This window comes from Mycetomoellerius zeteki, unplaced genomic scaffold (assembly GCF_001594055.1).
Source record: "Mycetomoellerius zeteki isolate Tzet28-1 unplaced genomic scaffold, Tzet1.0 scaffold51, whole genome shotgun sequence".
Classification (NCBI taxonomy): Eukaryota; Metazoa; Arthropoda; class Insecta; order Hymenoptera; family Formicidae; genus Mycetomoellerius; species Mycetomoellerius zeteki.
In genome coordinates this window covers 207,767-221,330 of record NW_017257512.1, presented here as the reverse complement: position 1 = coordinate 221,330, position 13,564 = coordinate 207,767, and the positions used below count along the sequence as shown (strand labels likewise).

The 13,564-nt window shown below is 36.6% G+C and overlaps 1 protein-coding gene across 2 annotated transcripts in view; it reads right to left on the bottom strand.

The window, feature by feature from the left end:
- LOC108727578 (uncharacterized) overlaps window positions 1-13,564 on the bottom strand; it is a 49,432-nt gene that overhangs the window by 25,104 nt on the left and 10,764 nt on the right. Inside the window, exon 4 of one of the 2 annotated variants that reach the window (XM_018455743.1) lies at window positions 13,002-13,168. The exons of the other annotated variant lie outside the window; for it this stretch is intronic. The gene's annotated coding sequence lies outside the window, so the exon portion shown is untranslated. Of the gene's footprint in view, window positions 1-13,001; window positions 13,169-13,564 lie in introns of those variants that run through there. 2 annotated transcript variants of the gene reach the window in all.

The window sequence follows — 13,564 nt, the reverse complement described above, 5'->3', positions numbered from 1 at the left end:
CCGCTTGCCAGCTGCACGGTAAAAAAACATTTTGTATTTGTATTAAAATCGGTCTTTGCGTAAAATTTTTCTTTTTGTAATTTAAATAACTTGTGTAAATTATTGTGTACAATAATTAGTGTAAAATTGATATTTAACAGTTCCTAGTGTTAAAAAAAAACAATTCATGCACGAAAAGAACGATTTTACCCAAAAATTTAGCTATAGATACAAATTTGAAAAATTTTATTAGACTACTAAATTATAGGTACCTACATAGAAAAACATGATGAGTAATGTTGCAAAAAATTTTGACATTCTAGCAATTTCAGTTTGAATGTCCTATATAGTTATTTTGATGGTCCAATAAAGCTGTGTTTTCAGTATCTAGCTTTATCTAGCTGTATCTAGCTGTATCTAGCTGTTTTTAGATATTTCTATAAAACCGTCTATTCCGTATAAATACCATAAATAAACAAATAACATAAAAATAATAGTTTTAAAACTTAAATTCTAAGATAAATAAATAAAAAGTGAATAAAAGATTAATAAAAGATAAAACACATCAATTTAACATATTACAAATGTTAATTTTACTGAAAAAATATTTTCGCAATTTTTTCCAAATTGTGTCAAAGTATTACATTTTTTATATTAATTTCTACGTAATATTTGTGTTACTTTTTAACATATTCATCATGTATTAAATTAACATACAAATTTGGGTGTGACACGTAAAATGTATTAAATTTGACATAATTTTCCAACTATGTTCCTGTCCAGAGACAATTTTTTATCAGCGAAAATCGCTAGAGGAAGATTTCTCGATAGAACCAAGCTGGTTTTCGGCAATGTTTAACCCGAAATTAATCCGACGTTTGTGCCAAGAATAAAATCAAGGCATCTCGTCTAAAGAGACCACAATAGAGTCTTTGCATAAATTTATTGTTCGAGTTTCATCCATATTTTATCCATTCGGTAATACGTTTTCCGCTCAGAAAGACCGAAATATAACCCGTAACGAAGTTTTTCAAAGGATTGCGCAATATTCATGGATATTCGAGCCGTAATCGGGGCACGTGCGAAGTTGTAAAGAGGCAAGAAGAAGAGCGCAACGAAAGAAAGGTACTCGGCGCTCAGCGTTTCGTCGGTCTTTATCTATTCTACTAGCAAAGAAAGGCGAGCCTCCGCACCGAGCGGCACTCGGAATAACCAATCGGACCTCGCAATTAGAAACTCCGCGGCTTGTTCGGTGAGAAGTGGAAGAAATTAAGGAAAAAAGGAAAAACTAAAGGGAAGATCTCTCGCGCGTTGGCGATCACCACCTTAACCAACCTTTTCTTCTTCCCAGGTCTTGAATTTCCAATGCAGATAACTACCAAAGCCACTGCTCCCCGTCGCTCCGCTCTTCTAAAGAATAAGGAATAATCAGAAGAAACTCGAAAAGAGACGGGGGTCGCGGAGGTCGCGAGGGTCGCGGGGGTCGCAGGGGTCGCGGAGAATAGGGGTTGAGCAAGACCGATCGGCAACTCTTGAACACGCGGATCGGTCGGTCCGCCCGAGGAAAAAAGGATCGACACGCAGGATCGGGAGAAACTTTAATGACATTTCTTATTTCCACAGTCAGACGGACCACCTCGTTCTGTAGGTGCTCTCGTCTTTATATCTTCTCGTCATCGAGAGGGACGAAGCGAGGATGAAGCTCGTACCGATCTTACCTCGCACCTTGTTATCGTCCCCGAGTGATCTTTTACGCGCACATGATTTTTTCATTTGCTCTATTTGTCCGGAAAGTTTACGCGTCTTATGATTAGTGCAATTTCCCGATACCGCAATATCGGTATCTAGAGTTGGAGTAAATTGCAAGCTGCGAAATACGAAGGCGTCGCGGCGCGAATCGATTGCAGAAAAAAAACTTTTAAGAAGTATATTCCTTTAAGATATTTTATATGTATATATATATATATACAGTAGCTGCAAAAAATTTCCATCTAACGAGCAATTTTATCATATTGCTCATATAAAGAATCTTTATAAATAAAAGTGTGTGCAAATATTTTTTACATATATACTAGTATTTAAAATATCATGTTCTTATATATAATAGTTAGTTGAATATATAACAAGAATTTTATTAACTTACAATATAAATTTAGAAAACCAGATTGACAAAAATAATCGTAAAATTGTATGTTGCCGGAAACTTTTAGCGGCTACTGTATATCTGTATTTATGTATTCAAATTGTAAAAGAATATATATACATTCCTTGATATTTTTTAAGATACTTATTTTTTAAAACCACAACGATCGTTATTTCAGAATATTGGTTTGACTATGGTTTAAGAACGATGTTTCTATGGAGAAAAATGCAAATTAATACGCAGAAGTCGCAGAAGACATTTTAAACGAGATTACGAAGAAGAAGACTGGGAAAATCCATAAGATTTGGCGAAAACCAAATCATGAAAGTAAAGACGGGACGAGGCATGATTAAGAATCACGAGCAAAGTCTATATATACAAAATATTCCAGAAATCACGCGATTTATTTAAATTATGAATACCAAAGTTGTATTTCATAAGATAGTTACTTTGAAGACAAAGGTAACATTTTTGGCTAGTTTTGGCTAGTTACGCTATAAAAGTGAGAAAAGATAATTACAACCAATTTTTTTATTAATTTGAATCAGATCAATAGAATTTTTATCCAGCGTTCTAGGAAAATATTAAATACTGGACAGATAGTTAATATTTTCTTGGAAAATCCTAAATAAAATTACTTCACAATTTTGAATTGGATCTTATTAACAATAAGACAATCAATTAAAAATTAATTTTCTTAATTTTTAATTGGTTACCATTATTTGGAAAATACTAAATAAAATATTATTTTGTTAATTTTTAATTGGATACCTTAATAAAGTATTCAATTGAAAATCAAGAGAAGAATATATTTTATTTAATATTTTCCAGTATCTCACTTAAGTTTGCCGTAGAATCTGTAAGAAAAGAGATTGATTTTTGGGACATTATCTAACTATAATATACCTAATTTAATCCATGATTAAAACGGAAGCTGCATCGAGAATCATTAATTGAATCACGATATTATATCAATAATAATTGAAAAAAATAAAACCTCCATTTGGTTATCAGATGAAGGATGAACGGTGCACGCAGAAAAACCGCAGTGCAGTAAAATAAACGAAAGTAAATATAATAGTAACAACGCGGTCACAGCTGAATAAATAATATAGGCGAGTTTGTGAATATAAAGCATAGGAATTATTGAACGACTCAATCATTCGTGAAACTGGGATACAATTGTAATAGCAAATTCAAAGGAGAATATATGAATCTAGAGGTAACTTCCGTCATTATCGCGTAGCGAAAATTCCGAAGAAGCTCTCTCTCTCTCCTCTCTCTTTCTCTCTTTTTCTTTCTCTTCCTTTCTCCCTTTTACGCGATGCAATAAATGCAAAACTGAAGCCGTCACGCATTTTAGCTCGCTATAAGTATAGCGTAGCGCAGATTCCTGAGCGACTTTCACGGAAAAGTCAATATTTTCCTTTGCAGTTGCGCCTACCTCGAGGCTCCATGTGGGTAGGATCGTGTTTTATCTAGTCCTCCTTTCAGCCTGTTTGCATGTTGCGACATAGGAAATAACGAGAAGGGAAAAATCACGTGCAGCTATTGGAAAAAAAAGAAACGAACGTGAGACACCGTAAATGAAAGCAAACGCATAGCAATGCCAACCATATAATAATTCAATGAAAAAAAACGAGAAAATTGAATGGATATTACTGACAGGAAAAAATTGCAGGGATAAAATTGTATTACTTTTAGGGGAAAAAAGCGATACTAAAAATGAATAAAAATTAATAACTGTAGAAAATAAAAAACAATTCAATTACGAAATATACCTATAATTCGTCGTGACAAGAATAACATTGAATGATACACATGTATAGAAATAAATTGAATTACATATATAGATGTTACATATATGTTTGCAGAAAATATAGCGATCTTTAAAACATCATAATAGAACTAGACAATCGCTGGGATTACAGTAGCGCCAGCTGGCACTCGATGGCGAATGGTCAGAGAAAAAACTTTGTCGACGTTAAAGTGATATTGAGTCGATCGACACGAGATTTGAGTTCCAGAAAAACAGAATATCAGACAGAATGCGAGACAGAAGGCAATATTAAACAAATATTGAATCCTTAGAGCAATCTACTATATGACTCCTCTCCTCTTTTTAGGAACTTTTTTTAAGTCTTGAAAATATATTGAGTGTACCGTGTTGATTAAACGAATTATACGATCAAATACGTATTCCTCCCTCCACCTCCCGCTGTAAGGTACGTTCACCGTCGTTCGATAATTCTATGATAGTGTAAATAAACGTCTTGCAGTTACGGGAAATCAACCCATGGCTGCACAGCGGACTGTCGAGAAAAAAAGAGAGCTGATCCAATCGATCGGAGAAGGTGCGGCCTGACTTTACCGTTAAGATTCCAGAAAACCGCTCAAACTAACGTGAATGAGAAGCGAGTTCACGGCTCGTTCGGCTCCCAATCTCTCTCTTTTCTCGATCCTTGTCATCCTCATCCCTGTGCTACGTCCTCGGCTAACTGTGGGTACCTAGGCAGAGCGGCGGGGACTCGACACATAATCGATATTCAATCACGTACGACGACATCTTCGGCGTTGCCCCAGTTCCGAAACAGGCTGCGGGTAGCGAAACGGTGCAGGTAGTTTCCACCGTAAAAGACGAAACGAAAAATCTAAGGAGAGGAGAAGACGAAGAGAGAGAAGGAGAGAGAGGGGGAAGGAGAGAGAGGGAGGGAGAGGGAGGGGGAGAGAGAGAGACGAATGTAAGGGATAAGATAGTGAATTCTGGAATTCCAATATGTCTCATAGCTATCCTACGACGTCTTCTCAATTTCCTCGTCGAGCTGTTCGACGATGAGACATCAGAGGAGGCTGGTAGAATCTTTCAATGCGGTGGAACTAAAAACGAAATCGAAACGTGTCTTTACCGGGGGAAACGGCAGCGACCATTGTAAGTCGCAACGAAAAGCCCGGTCACTTTAACTGCGCCGAAGTCGGAAGAAGCGTCAGTTTTCCATTCTACGTTTATCTCTGCAGGAATAAAAGAGAACGGTGGAACTTAACCCTGGAATTAGCGGGCTTTTTTGCGATCTAATTAACGCGAGGAAAGTTTGTTCCGCGAAACGACTGTATTTAGCGAGCATGTTTCTGTAGATTGTAACGTGACACATAAAAAATTGGGAGAACAGAACAGACGGTCTTTTATCGCGTTCTGTACGTTACAATTGTCTTGAGAACATCGAAAATGTATATCGGAATATAATTAATTGGATACATAATTAATCTTCGGCTTTACAGCTGGATTTTTAAAATTTTTAATCTCAGATTTGAATAAAGTATTATGAAATTACTTCATAAGCCAAGTTTTATAAAAATCTATCGAGCAGTTTACAAAATAAAAGAGCGCGATGGAATCGCTGGCTCATAAAGGGTTAATGAAAAAGTTATAACATATAAAGTAAAAGAAATCTCGGGTGTGCCATACCGAGAGTGGCACCGAAGGGTTGAGAATATAATTAAGAAAACAGATTTAAGTTTAAATCGGTAGCTTAAAAAGGGATACAATTAATGATAACGCTGATTACTGCGGTCGTTATTCATTCGTTTATTAGATAATTATTAGACAGATGCAGATGAAAGGAGAGAATAAATGTTTCGCCAAGCGCGTATTCTCTATAACTGCGGCATAAATTATACACATAACCCCGCGAAAGTTATTGTCCGAGCGCGATATAACCAGCGTTAATTCGGGTGGCAAAAGTTCTAACACAGTATCGTTATGGTCTTACGCCGTACTCAGTACGTTAAATGGAACTCAGCCCTTTATGCTAACTAAATCTAACGCAACGTACAATTCACCGCTGGCAAACTCGCGCCCCCGTTGCGCTCCATGTGTGCGGGGCACACATCGGTCACGTTCAGTTGAACAACTTTGCAACTGCTGAGTGATTTACTGCAGAGCGCTCTCTCCCGCGGCGCATTTACTATTTCGCAGTATGTTCAATAAACGCGCGTGCTATTTTTTTACAACGCACGAAAGGTGTTGTCTTATAGGGGGGGTTGACGCGACGAGGGTTGACATTTGATGCGCCGGAACGTTTAAAGCGCTTGGGTTTTAAACGAAAATCCTATTACATCGTGATGTCAAAAAAAAAGAAATTAATCCTACAGTTTTTAAAATCGAGACGAAGAGCATCATTAGATTCTGCGACTGTACTATGCGCCGTTGGCGTTTTGTGTGCAATCTCTGTCCCTAGTTTCGTCGATTATTAATAACTTTGGTACGGTAATTAGTACAGTGAATTATATGAGAGCGAGCGCATTACACGGTAATAATAATTACAGCAGTTACTAGCGTAACGTCACTCAGTACAAACAATCCGACAAGTAAGCTGTACACTTGCGCTATGTATATATGCCCAACACGGCCCTCTAACTATAGTACTTATAGCGCAACAGCAAGTTACGAACCGCTCGACAACAAACCGGTGGTGGCTAGGTTTGCCCCACTCTATTGATAGTTTCGGTTATCCCTAATCTCAACTCCTACAACTTCTCGCTGCTGACTGTCCAAACAGTTAAACAGTCTCGCCCGCTAATCCCGGAGATCGAATCATAGATTTCTTATCTCGCGTGTGCGGCTTTTTGACCGATCAATACCGACAGGCCGTTGTAAAACGTGAGCAGCCAAGGCTTTGCTTAATATCTTCAAAATTTGACGATGAATCTATTAGTTCATTCAATTATATTAGTTTCAAAATGTTAATTATATAAATCTCTTTGTAAAAAATGTCAAACAATTTATATTTTATATTATATCTGCAAATTTGAATTTTTCCTTATAAAATATACCTAGTATTCATTTTTGATACGAATTACGTCGTTTTTGTTTCTTGAAATTAATTAATGTCTTTTAATTAACATAAATTAAATGGGTCTTACAACGTCAGTAACTACACGGAGCGAACAGTTTTGCTAAAATATCTAAAAATTTAGTTAAATATAAGTCTGAAAATAATTTTGTTAAACACTCAAGCTTCTTAAAATACCAAAACTTTTTGCAGCACTGCTCATTATGTTTGAGTGTCCATAATTATTTTCATGGTCCGATAAAATTATTTTTAAATCTGTAGCTAGATTTTTAGTACATCAGCGAAACCGTCCTTTCCATTTCTATTATATAATAGATCTGGCGTTAGATCTGGAGAGTTAAAATCATGAAATTGTTCATGCGTTAAAGAAGAGCGAATTTTAGAATAAATATTTTAATCGACGAATATTTTATTCATGAATGTCCCAGATTGCGAACCTTTCTGTAAATTTAGAGCGTTCGGACTACGCACAAGTAATCCTCAGGAAAGATAAGTCAAACCGGAAATGCGTCCGTGAGTAATTAGAATATCTTATCGGGCCATTCTCATATCGCGTTCCAACCGGAAACAAGAAACGGTCAGATAAATTTCACGATGTTCCGACAGTTATCCAAAGGGTAACAATGTCCCTTATCAGGGATTTCTAAACGATAGTAATCGACATTTGCGGAACAGTCTTAATTAATTCCAGGTGGATCGACCTCCACATATATTACATCTATCCGATAGCTATCTACATTCATTCGCAGTAGAAACCGTTGAGTAAGTTAGATGAGAATAATCCTATCACGTTCTCGCTCAATAAGAGGGGCGATTGCAATTAAAAGTTATAGATACTGATGGGCATTAAATAATTTTCTAACGTTACTTATTTTCGATCGCAATTAAAACTTATACGGTGAGCATTAAAATAATTCTCTAACGTTATTTATTTCCATCACAGAAGTATGATGAATTACGGAAAACCAATATTTACTTGAAAAATTAAATAAAATTACTTCAATATATTAAATACTCCGGGATTATAATTGAGGATCTGAATATAATAGCAGCGTTAATCAACTTACGCTGTTATTGCATAATCATTGTTTACGAAATTCTTAAATCTTCCACGCACATTCACACACGCACACACATACACACACACATGTCAGAGAGGATTTGATATCACTAAGTACCACAGAAATGATGAACTGATTCGTGTGAAATAAAATACTAAAACTTAATTTTTAAATTAATTAACATAATAATGTTAATTAATTTAAAGAATCATCCTAATCTGTTTTTTACACAATGATGCACTCATATTTAACAGATATATCAAAATTTGTAATACTCGCACTTTATGCAACAATAGCGTATATCAAGAAAATTTAAATCACACGAGTATTATAGGGTTAATCTGATAATTAACTTATCTTCATTAAATTTAAGAATTGAAATTTAATTCGAGAGTAATCATATTCATATTATTAAAGAAATACAGATCCGACGTACAAAAATATTTCGAAAACTTAGGCACGCTCTACCATGCGTACAAATTCACCCAGTCGGTGCATAAACTTCGAACATCCACTCATGGACATTTTAGTAGGGCCATTTACAGGTTTCAGCAGAATGTTGCGGCAAGACCAAAGTACTCAAGGGACTTTGTGCATAATGCACCAGCGAAGTTTACCTATAAACCTTGGATATTTTAACCACGTTATTATCACGGATGCTAACTATTCTTGCATAATATTAATTTCTTGATAATATCATCTTGTGAACAACGACATTGAAGAAACTCAGGTTGATTATACGGGATACTTACCAGGGCATCTTCATACGCCCTGAAAGAGAAATGATGTTTCGTCAGGGGGCGGAGTTTGAGAGAAGTCTTTCTCGACTGTAAATTCAATTGTAGCCGGTGGAAGTGCGGCTGCCTCAGGAACCGAGTCAGGAACAGGGAGAGAGCACGTTCAATAAATCTGGACCCAATGTCAACTGTAACGGCGGCCTGTCCCCGCGACATCAAGGCGAGCCTTCGCGACTTGGTGCAAGAGTAACGGTCCTCCAACGTTGCAGGAAATAAAAAGGGGGCAGAGGTGGAGGTTAAGGATAAAAAAAAGCAACGAAAGGCAACAAACAGGGCGAAACCGACGGAAAGAAGAAGCCGCAATAGCGCCGACAAAGCCGCGGTTTCCAATTTAGTGCTTCCACTTTGTATACAGTGCGGAAGGCCTGAAAAGAAACAGAAATGAAGAGGAGAGAAAGTGTCAGACGCAAGGGTGAGAATCGATGGAGAGGGAGAACGGTGGAAGAGGGAAAAAAGAGAGTGGACCGACGAGAGAGGAGAAAGAGAGAGAGAGAGAGAGGAAAAGATTGGTGCTTGCAAGTCGACGGTGAAAACCCGCAACTTGAATAGTTTGCGCTTACCATGATTGCCGCGCAAAAGTCCCAGTCGCTTCCGTCACGTTTTGCACGGGTCATTGCCGTTTCCGTCGCTATTACTGCTTTTGACAATGATGTTGCTCGCCGACTTTTCCATTGACTCGTCAACCGAGACTCGCGGCGGGAATCTGTTATGGCGTTCTTCGCTTCAAGTTCTGGTTTAACGCCGCGTTGAATGTTTATCCCTTTACGACGATCTTCATCGCACAACGTGAAATTTCGATATTCACAAGATAAGTCGTATTTAAACTGCACTCGTTGCGCGACTGCTTTATTTCGAATCGATGAAATCCCGACAAGTGCTCCTCTCCGTCAGCCACTTGGGGTAAAAATGTTTCTCCTCTTCGCTTAGAGAGAAAGGATGCAATTCTGTCTAAGGCGTTTGGAGTAATCCAAATAAAGGAAAGTGTTGGATTGGGTGAATAGAATACTTTAAACTGTTTAGACTAGATTACAATGAAAATTAATTTCGCTCGCACAAGCGTTATTGTCATGGACGTATCCTAGATTTCTTTTTGGAGAAAGAGGAATTATCTATTCTGTTATCATATAAAGCAATATTTGCATTAATAAATTACGGCAATTTGTTGCGTTAATGAATTCCTTTTTTGGATATTTTAGAGCTTAGAATGTCTCCGTTTTTCATTTTGAATAGAAAAAATAGTAGATTTTATAAATTATGATTTTTATTTTTTTTTCCTGAAGAAAATATAGGCAAAATACAGTTATTAGAAACAAAATGTGTAGTTATGAATGGAGTACTTATTAATATTTCAGCGCATATTCTGTTTTTCAGCACAAAAACCTTGCAAACTTTTGATGTACTTATTATGGGATATTGAAGTTTTAACTAACGGAAGTTCCAAAAATTGCTTACGGGGAATAAATTGCTCAGAATCAAAAGTAAAGTTGCATTTTTTATAATTAAAAATAAATAAAAAATTTCGGGGGGAATTGATCCTCCAATCCGTTCTCTGAATGTGCCCATGGTTATTCTTATTAATCTTTCGTTACCATTGCAGCTTCGACTTGGCTAATTTTTGATGGTTAAATTGAGTAAGTATGTCTTTATAAAGCGCAATCGAGTCGCATTTTTCTTCTTTATGGAGTGGTACCTGAGTCGGGACAGACTCGGAGAGACTCGAAGACGAAGATAAGATGAGCGGATGAAAAAGGCGAATGGAAAAGAAAAAGTTTGAGAATACGTCTTCCACGTGGTCTAACTTAATTTGAAGGCACAAAGAAACTTCCTCTGCTCAGGAAATAGGTGAGGACGTGTTTTTCCATGAGAAAACCCTCGTCTGCCTCCGTCAACGCTTGCTGCTTTCTTCTCACCGAATTCTTTATCCATCCGATACACACACTTCGGGCGTGACTGCATGACTCACTCTCAATGCTATCTTTTTCGAACTACATAAAATCGTTACGCGTAACAGAATTCTGCGAATTGTGTGCTCTTATGCGACAGAAGTGCCAACTGCACTGTAAAAGAATTAAACGTAAAATTACAACAATTATGGGGTAATTTTCAGTAATTTTGAAACTCACTGTTAAGGGGATCCTAAAGCCGTTTGTATTACCGACTAAATCATATAATTTTTGTACAACAAATACTTTTTTTCTCTTTCATAGATTCTCTCGAAAATCCTTTTCCAGGATTAAAGTATACGCATTAATACGTGTTTGTGAGGTGGAATTTATGCCGAAAACGACCAAAAATTTCTAAATTGATATATTTTTTATCATTTCTTAGTGTAACATGACGTCTCAAGCTATCAAGTCGTGACAACATTTGCTTGATACGAAAATTTTGCAACCTGTACTTACGAAATAGTATTCCATAAACACGTAGTTTGCACGAGAACAAATAATATCGAGTACTTAGAATTAGACTTAGATGCTTTATCGCAACGAATTTGTTATACAAAAATTGACACGAACGTGCAACTGCATGTATCATAGGTTGCGTGAGATATTGGTGTGGTAATATAGAAAGACATGTCGATGCACTTCAAAAACAGCGACATCTAATGACTTCGTCGGAGTTCGAGCTTCGCTTTAGGATCCTCTTAATGATATATATTTACACACAAAATCAACAATTAACAAATAAAATTATTCTTCTTTATAGAATTAAATATTTCCACTATAAACTGTGTAATTTTTACATATATTGCTTATGTAATTTTATATCTCTCTTTCAGTGTGAAAAACACGACGTTGCTGTAAGCTTTTTATTATGTTTCTAATTATAAACTGTCAATAGGATTGTTCTTCCACACGCCACGGCGTGAAAAGAAAGATGAAGAGCCGACTTGAAATCGATGTCAAGATGGAGCGGATACGATGTTGTAATGTATATTCAGTTGCGTTTACAAATGTCGGTGCGATATAATGTGCCTTGAACACGAATGCACCAATGTAGATGGATACTAACTCTCCCTAACGAAGTCCACGCCACCCTTACCATAGCACTAATTAGTGCTCCACGAAAAGAGTAATAGAACTGCAAAATTTTCCCTGGCCGCGCTGCTGAACACAAACAGATACGACGGCATATATCTGTGAAAGTGCATTTTGCAGATGTTATGCAATCCGCTCTATAGATCTCAATAATACTCGTTCTGTATATATAAGAAATTGACGATCTCGATTTCTTTTCTCGCTAATTAACGTAGCTTTAATGTCTCCTTGAGACGCAGTGAGACGTTCGATTCATTGCAGTGCAACGAAGGCCGCGAGTGTACACAATGCTGGTGCAATTACTTTTTAATTTCACAATCAATATTTTTAATTTCAAATCAGTGCGGTGTAAATGTCAATTTAATTTGACTCTTTTAACTTTTTAATGATCACGGAGAGTTCTGTAGGACTGATGAATAAATTCAGAGTTCTATCTAAATTGAATAAACCGCGGTTTAGTCTTAAGGGTCGGCAGGAGTGACGAGCCAACTCATCTGCACCTCATTTGCAGTGCAGATATATATATCTGTATTCTATCACATTTTGTCTCATAGAAGAAATATTTTTTCATAAAATTTTTTTAGTTTATTTCTTGTGAAGATTTAAAAGAGCCGGATTTTCAATGTCGCTCTTAAAAATACCTATCATAATAAATAAAATAATCTGTTTTTTATTCGATGCAGATATAAACAAGCTCAACTATATTATTTTAGAAACAATATTTTGTCATGAGACCTTTTATTTATGTTTTATAAAACTGCCGAGCTTGCTAAATAGCCGGATTTAAAAAAAAAACTCTTGCTTTTTAAAATATTATAAATATTTAAGATTATCTGTACTTCAATTACACTATAGTTCACATCGAGTGAGATATCAGAACGAATTTCTATTTTGTTTTTTTTTTCCAAAAAAATCGCTTTTTAGGAAAATGCAGGCAATATTTTCTTGATTACAAAAAAATATCACAATTATATTACGAATTTCTTTTTAATCGCAATTTGGTAGAATAGAAATTCGTCTCTGCCGATGTCCCTTAAGTTTGCCCTTCCGTTCCATTAAAAAAAAAATACCATGAATTATTTAACGATGTTTTAAGTCTGTTATCTCATTTGTTGAAAAGAGAAGAACCTGCTTGTGTAGCTCTCGCGTTGTACGTAGCTTAAGGTGACAACAAGTTTAAGTCCGTTGTAGACGTGGATATTCCATTCGCGACTTGTCTCCTTCGTCTTCGGAATGATTCCCACGTCCCGACGAATCCCCCCTCTGAAATCCCTCTTCTCCGTTGCTCACGTCAGAGAGCCTGAAACCAGATAAAGTGCGAAAGAGCTCTCTCGTAACGAACCGTTAAACGGCTTCCCCGACTCGATAAGTCGCTCTCCGAGATAAAGAGAGAGAAAGAAAGAGGAAGATCAACCTTGTACTCCGCCGCTCCATCGGCGCTATTATCCTCCGATCTTGCTTGAGATACTGTTGGAACCCTCAAGCTTTTCGCGTTTTGATTATCAAAGATATAAGAGTGACGGTCAATTAACCAATACTGCGTGAAATTTCGAGCTCTCCTCTCTTATGAATGGACTTTCATCGATCAATCAAAATATATTCTATTTCACTTTCAATGGAAATATCGTCTCTCTTTAACGGTTTATACTGACAGCTCACCAAACAGCTCGAGCGTACGCGGTACCTAACCATTTCC